This window comes from Nicotiana tomentosiformis, chromosome 12 (assembly GCF_000390325.3).
Source record: "Nicotiana tomentosiformis chromosome 12, ASM39032v3, whole genome shotgun sequence".
Taxonomy (NCBI): domain Eukaryota; kingdom Viridiplantae; phylum Streptophyta; class Magnoliopsida; order Solanales; family Solanaceae; genus Nicotiana; species Nicotiana tomentosiformis.
The window spans coordinates 16,835,970-16,848,768 of record NC_090823.1 but is presented as its reverse complement, the minus strand read 5'-3'; the positions used below and the strand labels follow the sequence as shown (position 1 = coordinate 16,848,768).

The 12,799-nt window shown below is 40.0% G+C and overlaps 1 pseudogene; it reads right to left on the bottom strand.

The window, feature by feature from the left end:
• LOC117281538 (pectin acetylesterase 8-like) overlaps nucleotides 1-812 on the bottom strand; it is a 36,079-nt pseudogene extending 35,267 nt beyond the window's left edge.
• Between the last annotated feature and the right edge of the window lie 11,987 nt (nucleotides 813-12,799).

The window sequence follows — 12,799 nt, the reverse complement described above, 5'->3', positions numbered from 1 at the left end:
GCAAAGTAAAGTTATCGAGCTTATGATTCAGAGACCGAACAATACTGACCTCGAATAAATTTAAGGATCCGAGTCAAAATCGAGCTAAAGTCAAGATCGAGAGCTCGAGTCAAGACGGAAAACTCGATCCAATATCGAGCTCATAAACAAGAGTCGTTACAATCCCACTAGAGGGAAGAATCATGGCAGGAATTATGGAAAAGCTAATTTATCATGGGTCTCCCATTATGTATTTTTAATGATATCTAATGTAAGATCCCTCTACTATAAAGGGGATGGTTATTATTTCTGTAAAGAGGAAGTGTTTTGGCTTACATTGTAATTCAAGCACCATATTCTCCTATATTGAAGAGGTATTCTTTTAAGCTTCATAAAATTGATTCAACTTGTTCAGTCCTAAAAATTATCTTCTTTACAACCTTGTTTACTTTGCATTCTTTGCAATCCATATTTGATATTTCTATTTATCCTTACGATTGATATTAAGCTATACCACATATCCTTAGAACTACGTACAAATTCAATTCTATCCGTTTTTCAAGTAAACAACCTGCACCCTTTGATATGGCAGTCTCGAGGTAGGTTATATTAACAATGAGGTCCGCTTCAGTTGTTGTCCAATGATACAGTAGAGAAACTAAACAAAGTAACGTTTAGTTGTCAATAAAATACTCTGTATTCGTTGCAATTTATAACGAAATTTTTATATAACTTTAGTAATAGCAAAAAGAAAAAAACTGACTGTTAGTAGTAAGATACGTACAAAGCACCGCAGCCATGAGAATTGAGTTAAAATTCATCACTTTCGCCATTCCAACAGTCAAGACTTGAAGTCGAAGAAGCTAGGGAAATTAGTCTCTCTTTGTAGCTAGCAGAAGAAGTTGAACACTTAGAGCTTAAAAAGCTGTAAAGAGAAAAAAGAAAGGAGTAAGGAGCTGATGATGTTTTTTGAAGTGTAAGATATAGAGCCTTTTTATAAAGCACTGTGATCATAACATCAACCAGTAAGTCTTTGTAACATAACTAAACTCAGCAGCCAGCTTTTATTAAATGGTATCCCATATTAAGTTAGTCTCTGCATGTGATACGCTTATTTTCAAATTCCACAGCCAATAAAATAAATCAGCCTCCAACATACTTAATATTTGAACTGCTTATAAATAATTTGTATGACAAATCTTCTTTAACTTGGTTACTATTAATGTTTTTGACTATGTGACTCTTGTTTTCAATGTTTGGAGCACATTCATATTTGCAGGACAAACATATTAATGCACAGCCATGCATGTGACGTTGTTTCTCCTTACGATCAGATTATAGGAAAAACACAGAATAGATCGAGTAGGATTTCCTCAAAAGTATAATCTAACCTAATTATACATGAATTCACAAATATAAAGTTGGTGACATATATACTTTGTGATTATCTGAGTACAATAAATGTATGATGCACATTGTGATGACCTGATAGGTCATCTAGGGCTTTAACCCATATTTTTGTATTCCGAAACATCAAATAGCTCCTTTTAGCCTTCCTCGATTTGAACTCTTCTGTTCTTGTTCTCGCGCAGATGGCGAAAACACGTACTGCATCTTCAGCTGGACATCAGTCGGAGCCCCCAGTTGCAGCTCCTATTAGGGGCAGAGGTCGAGGCCGAGATCGCGCCAGAGACAGAGCTCAGCCTAGGGCTCGAGCAGCAGCACCAGCAGTGGAGCCTCAGGTAGATTTTGATGAGGAGGTTCCAGCTCAGACTGTACCTGTTGGTCCAGCTCAGGTCCCGAAGGGGTTCATCGCCACCCTAGTGCTTCAAGACGCTCTAGTCCATTTGGTGGGCCTTTTGGAGAGTGTGGCCCAGACCGGTGCCTTCCCGGTGGCACCAACCATCTATCAGGTTGGGGAAGGAGCACAGACTCCCGCTACTCGCACTCTGGAGCAGATGGCTCCCCAGTGTCAGACTCCAGCATCCTCGCCAATTGGGGTAGTTCAACCGGTTATTGCGACACAGTTGGTGATAGGCCCGCCATGTCTTCTGAGGCTATATTGAGATTGGACAAGTTTACTAAGCTCTTTCCAGTTAACTTTAGTGGTGCACCTTCTGAGGACCCACATGATTATCTTGACCGCTGCCATGAGGTACTGTAGAACATGGGTATAGTTGAGACCAATGGGGTCGATTTTACTGTGTTTCAGATGACGGGTTCCGCCAAGAGGTGGTGGAGAGATTATATGTTGACCATACCAGCTGGGTCGCCTGCACTTACCTGGGAGCAGTTCTCATAGCTGTTTCTAGATAAGTTTCTCCCTATCATATTGGGAGAGGATTACCGCAGGCAGTTTGAGCGTCTCCAACAGGGCAGTATGACTGTTACTCAGTAGGAGACCCGTTTTATGGATCTTTCTCGTCATTCCCTTATTTTGCTTCCTACTGCGAGGGAGAGGGTGAGGATATTTATTTATGGACTCACTTACACTGTCAGGCTACAGATGGCCAAGGAGACTGGGGGTGACATTTCCTTTAAGACAGTTGCCAATGTTGCTAGGCGGATCGAGATGATTCTTGCTTCGGAGAGGGGGCAGAGGTCGGATAAGAGGCCTCGTCATACCGGTGGTTTCTGTGGTGCCTCATCCGAGGGCAGGGGTACTTTTGGTAGAGGCCATCCTCCCAGGCCATTTCAATATGCACTTCAAGCATCTCACAATTCTTCATGGAGTCGCAGTCTTTATGTGCCTTATTTTGGCCAGCCAACTTACAGTGCACCATTAGCTCCTATCAGTGCGCCTCCAATTCAGAGTTATCACCGTGGTTATCTTGCCCGTTTAGGTCAGCTCAATTTCAGCAACCACAACAACATGATGGGTATTTTGAGTGTGATAGTATTGGGCATATAAGGAGGTCATGTCTGAGATAATTGGGTGGCACGCCATAATAGAGTTTGCGTACCATGATTCCAGCATCGGTTGCTCCACCACCCGCTCAGCTAGCTAGGGACAAAGGTTAGGCCATTAGAGGTGGAGGTCATGCCATTAGAGGTGGAAGCTAGGCCGTTAGAGGTGGAGGTCAGGCTGCTAAAGGTGGAGGCCAACTAGCTAGAGGCCGTCCCAGAGACGTTGTTCAAAGTGGTGGGGCCCATCCCCGGTTTTATGCTTTCCCGGCTAGGCCTGAGGCTGAGTCATCTGACGCTAATATCACAGGTATTTTTCTAGTTTGCCATAGAGATGCTTTAGTTCTATTAGATTCGGGCTCTACTTATTGCTATGTGTCATCCTATTTTGCTTCGTATCTGGTTGCGCCGAGTAATTCTTTGAGTCGTCCTGTGTATGTAACCACACTTGTGGGAGATTTTATTATTGTATATCATGTCTATCATTCGTGTGTGGTTACTATGGGGGATTTTGAGACTAGCATAGATCTTCTACTTCTCGATATGGTAGATTTTAATGTCATCTTGGGTATGGATTAGTTGTCACCTTATCATGCTATATTGGATTGTCACGCCAAGACAATGACCTTAGCCTTTCTGGGGTTGCCTCAATTAGAGTGGAGGGGGATTCTTGGTCATTCTACCAGCAGGGTTATCTCTTATGTGAAGGCTCGACATATGGTCGATAAGGGGTGTCTAGCTTATTTGGCTTATGTCCGCGGTTCTAGTGCGGAGGTTCCTTCTATGGATTCAGTACCAGTTGTTCGTGAGTTCCCAGAAGTTTTTCCTGCATATCTGTCGGGGATGCCACCCGACAAAGATATCGACTTATGTATTGATTTGGCTTCGGGCACTCAACCTATTTCTATTCTGCTATACCGTATGGCCCCGCCAGAGTTGAAAGAATTGAAGGAACAGTTGCAATATTTGATTGATAAGGGCTTCATTAGACCTAGTGTCTCGCCCTGGGGTATGCCTTTGTTGTTTTGTGAAGAGGAAAGATGGGACGATGAGGATGTTCATAGATTACCGGGAGTTGAACAAAGTCACCATCAAGAACAAGTATCCATTGTGGAGGATTGATGACTTATTTGATCATCTTCAGGGTGCCAAGATGTTTTCGAAGATAGATTTGAGTTCTGGCTGCCATCAGTTGAAGATTAGGGCATCCGATGTCCCTAAGATAGCTTTTCGGACTCGGTATAGGCATTATGAATTTCTAGTGATGTCATTTGGGCGGACAAATACACAGTAGCATTTATGGATTTCATGAACTGGGTATTCAAGCCCTACCTAGATTCCATTGTGATTGTATTTATTGATGATATCTTGATCTACTCACGCAACCGAGAGAAGCACGTACAACATCTTTGGGTTGTATAACTTCAGACTCTGAGGGATAGCCAGTTATATGCCAAGTTTTCAAAGTGCAAGTTTTGGTTAGACTCAGTCGCCTTTTTGGGGCACGTCGTATTGACAGAGGGCATAAAGGTGGATCTTAAAAAGATTGAGGAAGTTCAGAACTGGCCAAGACCCACTTCAACTACAGAGATTCGTAGTTTCCTGGGTTTGGTAGGCTATTTCTTCCGGTTCATGGAGGGGTTCTCATCTATAGATGCCCCATTGACCAGATTGACCCAGAAGTGTGACCCGTTCAAATGGTCAAACGAATGTGAGCTGAGCTTTCAAAAGCTCAAGACTGCTTTGACTACGGAGCCGGTTTTCGTGTTGCCCACAGGTTTAGGATCTTACACAGTGTATTGTGATGCATCTCGTATTGGGCTCGGTGCAGTATTGATGCAGGATGGCAGGGTGATTGCATATGTGTCGCGACAACTAAAGTTTTATGAGAAGAATTACCATATTCATGACTTTGTATTGGCAGCCATTGTCCATGCGCTGAAGATTTGGAGGCACTAACTTTACGGCGTGTTGTGCGAAGTATTCACATATCATCGGAGCATATAATATTTTTTCAAGCAAAAGGATATCAACTTGAGGCAGAGGAGGACAATGTGGTGGCCAATGCCTTGAGTAGAAAGATAGTATGGGCAACCTTGCGTACATCCCAGTTGGGAAAAGACCGCTTGCATAAGATGTTCAGGCTTTGGCCAATCAGTTCATAAAGTTGGACGATTATGAGCCCAGACGTGTTCTAGCTTGTACAATCGCTCGGTCTTCCCTATATGAGCGCATCAGAGGTCGGCAGTATGATGACCCATATTTTCTTGTCCTCAAGGACACAGTGCAGCATGGTGGTGCCAAGAAGGTTACTGTTGGAGTTGATGGGGTTTTGAGGATGCATGATCGTATTTGTGTGCCTAATGTGGATGGGCTTCGTGAGTTGATTCTTAAGGGCCCCACAGTTCCCGATATTCTATTCATCTGGGCACCGCCAAGATGTATCAGGACTTGCGGTAGCATTATTGGTAGAGGATGATGAAGAAGGATATAGTTGCATATATAGCTCGGTGTCTAAATTGTCAGTAAGTAAAATACAAGATGTATCAGGACTTGCGGTAGCTTTATTGGTAGATGAGGATGAAGAAGGATATAGTTGTATATGTAGCTCGGTGTCTAAATTGTCAGTAAGTAAAATACAAGCTTCAGAGACCTAATGGTTTACATCAGATGTTTGAGATTCCTAAGTGGAAGTGGGAGTGTATCACTATGGATTTTGTTCTTGGACTCCCACGGACTCAAAAGAAGTTCGACGTGGTATGGGTCATTGTGGATAGACTGACCAAGTCAGCATATTTCATTTATGTGGCAGTTACCCAGTCTTCAGAGTGGTTGACTAAGATTTACATCCACAAAATAGTCCGTCTTCACGGCATGCTTGTTTCTATCATTTCTAATTGAGGTACACAATTCAGCTCACACTTCTGGAGAGTAGTACAACATGAGTTGGGCACGCAGGTTGAGTTGAGCACATCATTTCATCCTCAGACCGACAAACAACCCAAGCGCACTATTCAGATATTGGAGGAAATGTTTTGCGCTTATGTTATGGATTTCGATGGTTCTTGGGGTCTGTTCTTGCTGCTTGCGAAGTTTGCCTACAACAAAAACTACCAATTGAGCATTCAAATGGCTCCCTATGAGGCATTATACTAGTGGTGGTGTCGTTCTCCAGTTGGATGGTTTGAGCCGGGGGAAGCTCGGTTGTTCGGTACATATTTGGTATAGTATGCCTTGCACAAGGTAAATATTTTCAAGATCGACTTCGCATAACTCAGTCTAGGAAGAAGATCTATAGAAACCGTAGAGTTCGAGATGTTGCATTCATGGTTGGAGAGACAGTATTGCTACGGGTTTCACCCATGAAGGGTGTGATGAGGTTCGGGAAGAAGGGCAAGTTGAGCCCTAGGTACATCGGACCCTTTGAGATTCTTCATAGAGTGGTGAGGTGGCTTACAGGCTCGCATTTCCACCTAGTTTATCAGTAGTCGATCCGCTGTTCCATGTGTCTATGCTCCGGAAGTTTCACGGTGATCCGTCCTATGTCTTAGATTTCAGTTCAGTTGAATTGGACATGGATTTGACTTACGAGGAGGAGTCGGTGGCTATTCTAGCCCGACAGGTCCGAAAATTGAAGTCTAAGAGTCATCCCTCACTTCGAATGCAGTGGAGAGGTCAGTCGGTCGAGGCAGCCAATTGGTAGTCCAAATCGGACATGCGGAGTAGATATCCACACCTTTTCACCAGTCCATGTACTTTTCTATGTCCGTTCGAGGACGAATGATTGTTTTAGAGGTGGAGAATGTGATGACCTGATAGGTCATCTTGGGCTTTAACCAATAATTTTGTGTTCCGAAACCCCAAATAGCTCCTTTTAGCCTTCCTCCATTTGCGTGCACAATCCGTGTCTTTTTTCGGAGGACTTTTATGTGAAAAATTGATTAAAATGTGAATTTGTGCCTCAAACAAATTTATTTGAGTTGACTTCGGTCAAGGTTTTGAGAAAACAAACCTGGATCCGTATTCTAGCGGTCCCGGTGGGACTTGGGCGTATGTCCGGAATCGAATTTAGAGGTCCCGAGCTCGAGTTATCGCAATATATTGAAAATTTGGAGTTTAAAGGTTTACATAATTTATAAATTTGATCCATTTTGAATTTATTGATACCGGGTCTAGATTTTAGTTTCAGAACTTGGTATAGGTCCATTACTATATTCATGACTTGTCTGCAAAATTTGGTGCAAAACGGAAGTGATTTGACATGATTCAGACGTCTGGTTTTTAAAATGAAAGTTCTTAAGTTTATTGAAAATTTCATTTGTTTTGGTGTCTGATTCATAGTTCTAGGTGTTATTTTATTACTTTGATCGAGTGAGCGAGTTCGTATAATTTTTTTGGACTTGTGTGCATATTTGGTTTGGAGCCCCGAGGTCTCAGGTGAGTTTCGGGTAGGCTACATATGGTTTGAACTTGGAAATTTCTAGTTTTTAAACTTCTACAGTGATCTGATGTTATCTTTAACGCGATCGCGAAGAGTGAACTGAGATGGGGTGGAATTTTCTTAATCCCGAATGCGACAGCTGGGCTATGAACACGGAGCATTGGGGGCCTAACCATTTACGAACGCAACCAGCTTCTCGCGAACGCGTAAGCTTGGGACCTCGGAATGAGGATCAGTATTTTCTTCTACGCGAACGCGAGCATTGGCTTGCGAACACGAACGCGTAGGCCACTTGGGCTGCTGCACTTCATGATCGCGGCAGGCCCTTCACGAACGTGAAGAAGCCCTGACGCCCAGACTATAAAACATTTAAAAATCGGAATTTCACCCATTTTTCATAATCTTTCCATTAGAGCTCATCCTAGATGTGATTTGGAGGAGACATTTCAACAACAATTTGTAGGTTAGTATACTTTAACTCATTTTCTTCTATTTCTAACATCACCCATTAATTTGTAGCTTTAGTCTTTATTCTTCCATGGTAGAAAACTAGAGATTTAGGAAGAATTGGTGGTTTTTGCGAATTCGGGAATTAGACCTCAATTTGTGGTCAGATTTCGAAACCAATTACATAATCCGGCTCGTGGGTGAGTGCGTAAATGGGTTTTGGTCCGAACTTCAAGTTTTGACCAAGCATGCCTGGGGTTGATTTTTTTTTTTTATGTTTTGGGAAAAGTGTAATATTCTATATTTATGTATTGTAATTGATTTCCTTATCATTATTTGACGTTATCGAGTCAATTGTGGTTAGATACGAGTGATTTGGAGGCGGATTCTAGAAAAAACGCCTCGGTAGAGCTCTGAGTTGATTGCGGAGTGAGGTAAGTGTTGGGTTTAACCTTTATTTGAGGGAATTAGGAACCCTTGAATTATGTGCTATGTGAAATTTATGTGTTGCGGCGTATATGCGAGGTGACTAGTGCTTATACGCTTCCGAAATACTTGTTTCCCTGATTTTCCGCATTTCATTATTTATGACCTTCCATGCCTTAACTGTTACGTGTTTTAAATGCTTCATATGCCTTTATTTGATAGTTTTCACTTATTATTCTCGCGTTAAAGATGTTAGACTTTCCCACGCTTTCATGACTTGCTACTATTTGCCTTAAATGATTTACTTGTACCCTTAGTTGAAATTTATTAAATTATCTTGTTGTTTAGCATTCATTATAGTAGATTCTTAACTTGAGACGAGACTTCCTTTATGTTTCTGCTTCATATCCATTGCTCGTACAAGACTCTTGTGACTGACGTTGTTAAATTAAATGTACTTATTGATTAATTTATATTGATACAGTGGGATCGGGTTGCGCGTTGCCACAAGTGGAATAAGGGTGGTTTAATATGACAAAATAAGGATGAATTTATATTGATACTGATTCTAATTATATGAGGTATCGGGTTGCACGCTGTAACATAAATTTATTTATTATTGTTTATATTATTACAATGGAATAAGGGAGGATTGTATTGTACGGTGTGATCGGGTTGCGCCCCGCAACAATCTATTTGCTTCTATTTTCCTTATCGTATTGTGTTGGCTTCGGTATTATCATACGAGACTCTAAGGATTGGTATTTCTGGCATTTACTGGTTTTCATTCGGAGGTTGAGTTATTTTCATGTCTTAACTGTTTTAATTCGTTACTGCATTTTCTTTTCTGTCTGTATTTAATACTGCGTACAAGTTATTATAAGTGACTGCCCTAGCCTCGTCACTACTTCGTTGAGGTTAGGCTAATCACTTTCACAGTACATGAGGTCGGTTGTACTCATACTACACTCTGCACATCTTGTGCAAATTTTGGAGTCGATCCCAGTGGCGGTTCATAGATTGCTCGGGTCGACAATTGAGTGGTGACTTGAGGTACAACTGCTTGGCATCCTCATCCCCTATAATCCCTTACTGTCATTTTTAGCGGTGTACTTTCTTTCAGACAACTTTATACTTTTATCCAGACCTTTATGTGTACTATTCTAGAAGCTTGTGCACTTGTGATACCAGGTCTAGGATGGTATTAGATATTTCAGTTGTTGTGACTCCGCACTTTACCATAGATTTATTGCAGTTATTTCAGTTTCTTTATTATCATTTAATTTGAACTGTTAAAAATGGATAAATTATTCTAACGTTCGCTTGCTTATCAAGTGAAATGTTTGGCGCCATAACAGTCCCAAGGGTGAGGCTTCTGGGTCGTTACACACATCTTGTAATCCGTTAATGATATGGGTTGGAACACTATGATTATGATATATTGGGATTGATGTTGTTTATTTTACTCAAACTTGAAGTTGAATAAATATATGAAAATAAGCTTAGTGATATTTCTAGCCCATTTTAAGAAAAATAATTTTAGATGGGGACTTCTGGGGTGTTGTGGGGGGGGGGGGGGGAGAGAGAACGAAATTTCTGGTCAACTTATTAAATGGTATTACCACATTGAGGATATTTTCTGTCACAACCCAAAATTCCACCACAGGAATCGTGATGACACTTAGTCTCTATGACTAGGTAAGCCGATTAGAATTACATTTCGGGACATTTATTTTTTAAACATAAAATTTAATACAAGTGTCGAAACTAGAAGCGGAAACAAATATAAAAACCTCCCAAGACTGGTAATACTGACTCACGAACTCAAACTGAGTACATGCAGTGATCCCAAGGATCGAATATATAATATTTTTCGAATAAGAGTGGACAGTACAATAAATATGTAAAGATTCGAAGGGACTGCAACGACCAAACAGTCCTACCTTGAATCCTTGCATTCTCACTCTAATCTCTGTCCGAATTCGATATCTCCAATACCTAGCTCTGCACAAAAATGTACAAAAGTGTAGTATGAGTACACCACAGTCGGTACCCAGTAAGTATCAAGACTAACCTCGGTGGAGTAGTGGCGAGGTACATTCAAGACACTCCCTAGTCATTTAACCTGTGCAATATAGTAATATACATGAATAATAGAAAATAAGTAGCAGTGACGGCAACAAAGATCAATCATGGATATGAACAACAAGGCAACAAGAACACCATAAATATTGCTCAAACGAATAAGGAACACAAGTATAACCAATTAATCAAGTCCTTCAAATATAAATCTTTGAAACATAAGTTTTTCAAATAAAAATCTTTCGAATATAGTTCCTTCAAATAAATATCCTTCAAGTATAATTCTTTCAAATAAAAGTCACTTTGTTACACCTCACTTCATAATCATAAAACACGGCGTACCAAAATTAAATATCAACGTATATAAGATCCGTAGGATAAATTTATTTTCAATAAAGTAAGTTTATAATTTTTAAAACAAGTAAGAAATCAACAAAGAAATGAGTTTATTTTTGAACTCGTTGGGTGAAGAAAATGACATTTCAATTAAAATGAACTATCTGATAGCTACTGATTTGGATGTAAAATTTATTAAATTAAAATATAATAGCAATTTCTTTTATTCGAAACAACTCAAACATCGAATACAAAACACATAATAAAATCAAATAATACATCACGGAACAATATAAAAATATGTTTCAATAAAGGGAACTTCCGAGGTACCGCCCCGTACTCCCAAATCATAAATAAATTTCAACAAAGGGCACTCCCGAGGTACCTCCCCATAGTTCCAAATAATAAATAAATTTTAATGTTTTCTTATATCACCACGGGAGTCTTCACATTTAGTTTTTAAAATTATTTTTCCCGAGATAGCATCCTGAGTTTTAGCCACCCTTATCACACCACATGGCTTTTAATAGTTTCCCTACTAGCCACGCGTATCAAGCCCCCTTATCTCACCACATGCATTTCAACACCTAGGTTTTATACCACCACATGCGTATCAATATCACAATATATCACAATTCGCATCTCAAGTGCCCGATTATCACATCATAACACAACTTGCACCTCAATGCTCAAATATCACTACATATTATAAATTTGCACATCATGTGCTCAAATATCAAAACATATCACAAATTCCACCTCAAGTGCTCAAATATTACAACATATCAAAAAATGCACATCAAGTGGTCAAATATTACAACATATCACAAAATCAACAATATATGGTAATTCCCCTACTCAAGGTTAGGCAAGATACTTACCTTTTTGAAGTTAGTCCGATATTCTAAAATTGCCTTGTTGCTTGAATTGACCTCCGGACAGCTCAAGTCTATCCAAATTAGTTGTATAACTTCATTAAAATTCATCGAAAATAATTTCGGATAATAAAATATCGACGAAAATATTTATTCTAAAAAGTCAACGCGTGGCCCACCTCTCGGAACCTGACAAACGTTTTTCGAAATTCGAACACCCATTCTGACACGAGTTCAACCATATCAATTTTATCAAATTCTGATAACGAATCGACCTCAAAATTCTCAATTTAAGATATAGAAAATTTCTACCATTTTCAACCCAATTCACTAATTTCATGATAAAAACAACACTAGATTCGTGTATTTTAACCAAAATTGAGTTAGGAATTCTTACCCCAATATTTTTCTTGAAAAAATCTAGAACAATTTCCTCACCGGAGCTTTCTTCATTCAAAAATACTTTATTCTGTTGTCCAGGGGTTTGTTCTTCGCGTTCGCGACCTTCTCCTCGCGTTCGCGATGAACAAATTCTTCAACAGCCATTTCCAAACTCTTATGAGACAACTTCTAGTATAATAGTAATAACATTTTGTATCAAACTACAAATTACAAATGGTTTGACTTGTTGAAAACTAGACATCAAGGGATATAATATTCATGTTTTGCTTATCTCCAATTCCTTATAGATTTCGAGATATAAGCTTTCAAAGTCAGCCCAGTGCAGCAACAATTTCTTGTTCGTGATTACTCTTCTCAGACAGCCTGCAGTATATCCATCATAACGTTTCGTACACAACTCCAAATGCCAAACGGTTTGCTTTCATGAAAACTAGACAAAAGGGCCACACCTTTTATTTTTGGAGCATCTCCAAATTCCTTATAGATTGCAAGATATAAGCTTTTGAAGTTGGATGACAAATAACATTGTTTCCTTCTTTGCGAAAACGAGAGTCTCTTCGCGTACTTGTTGGACAAAATCCCAGAAGCCAAATCCTTCTTCTCCAACGCGAGAGAGACCACGCGAACGCGAAGAACAACACCATACATCAGAAAACCAACATCTAAAGTAGCCCAAAATTATCCGAAATACACTCGAAACACACCCGAGGCCCCCGAGACCCCCGGACCCCAACCAAATATACCAACAAGTTCCAAAACATAATACGGATTTACTCGAGGCCTCAAATCACATATAACAACATCGAAACGATAAATCGCACCTCAATTCAAACTTAATGAAACTAAAAAATTTCAACTTCTACATTCGATGCCGAAACCTATCAAATCAAGTCCGATTGATCTCAAA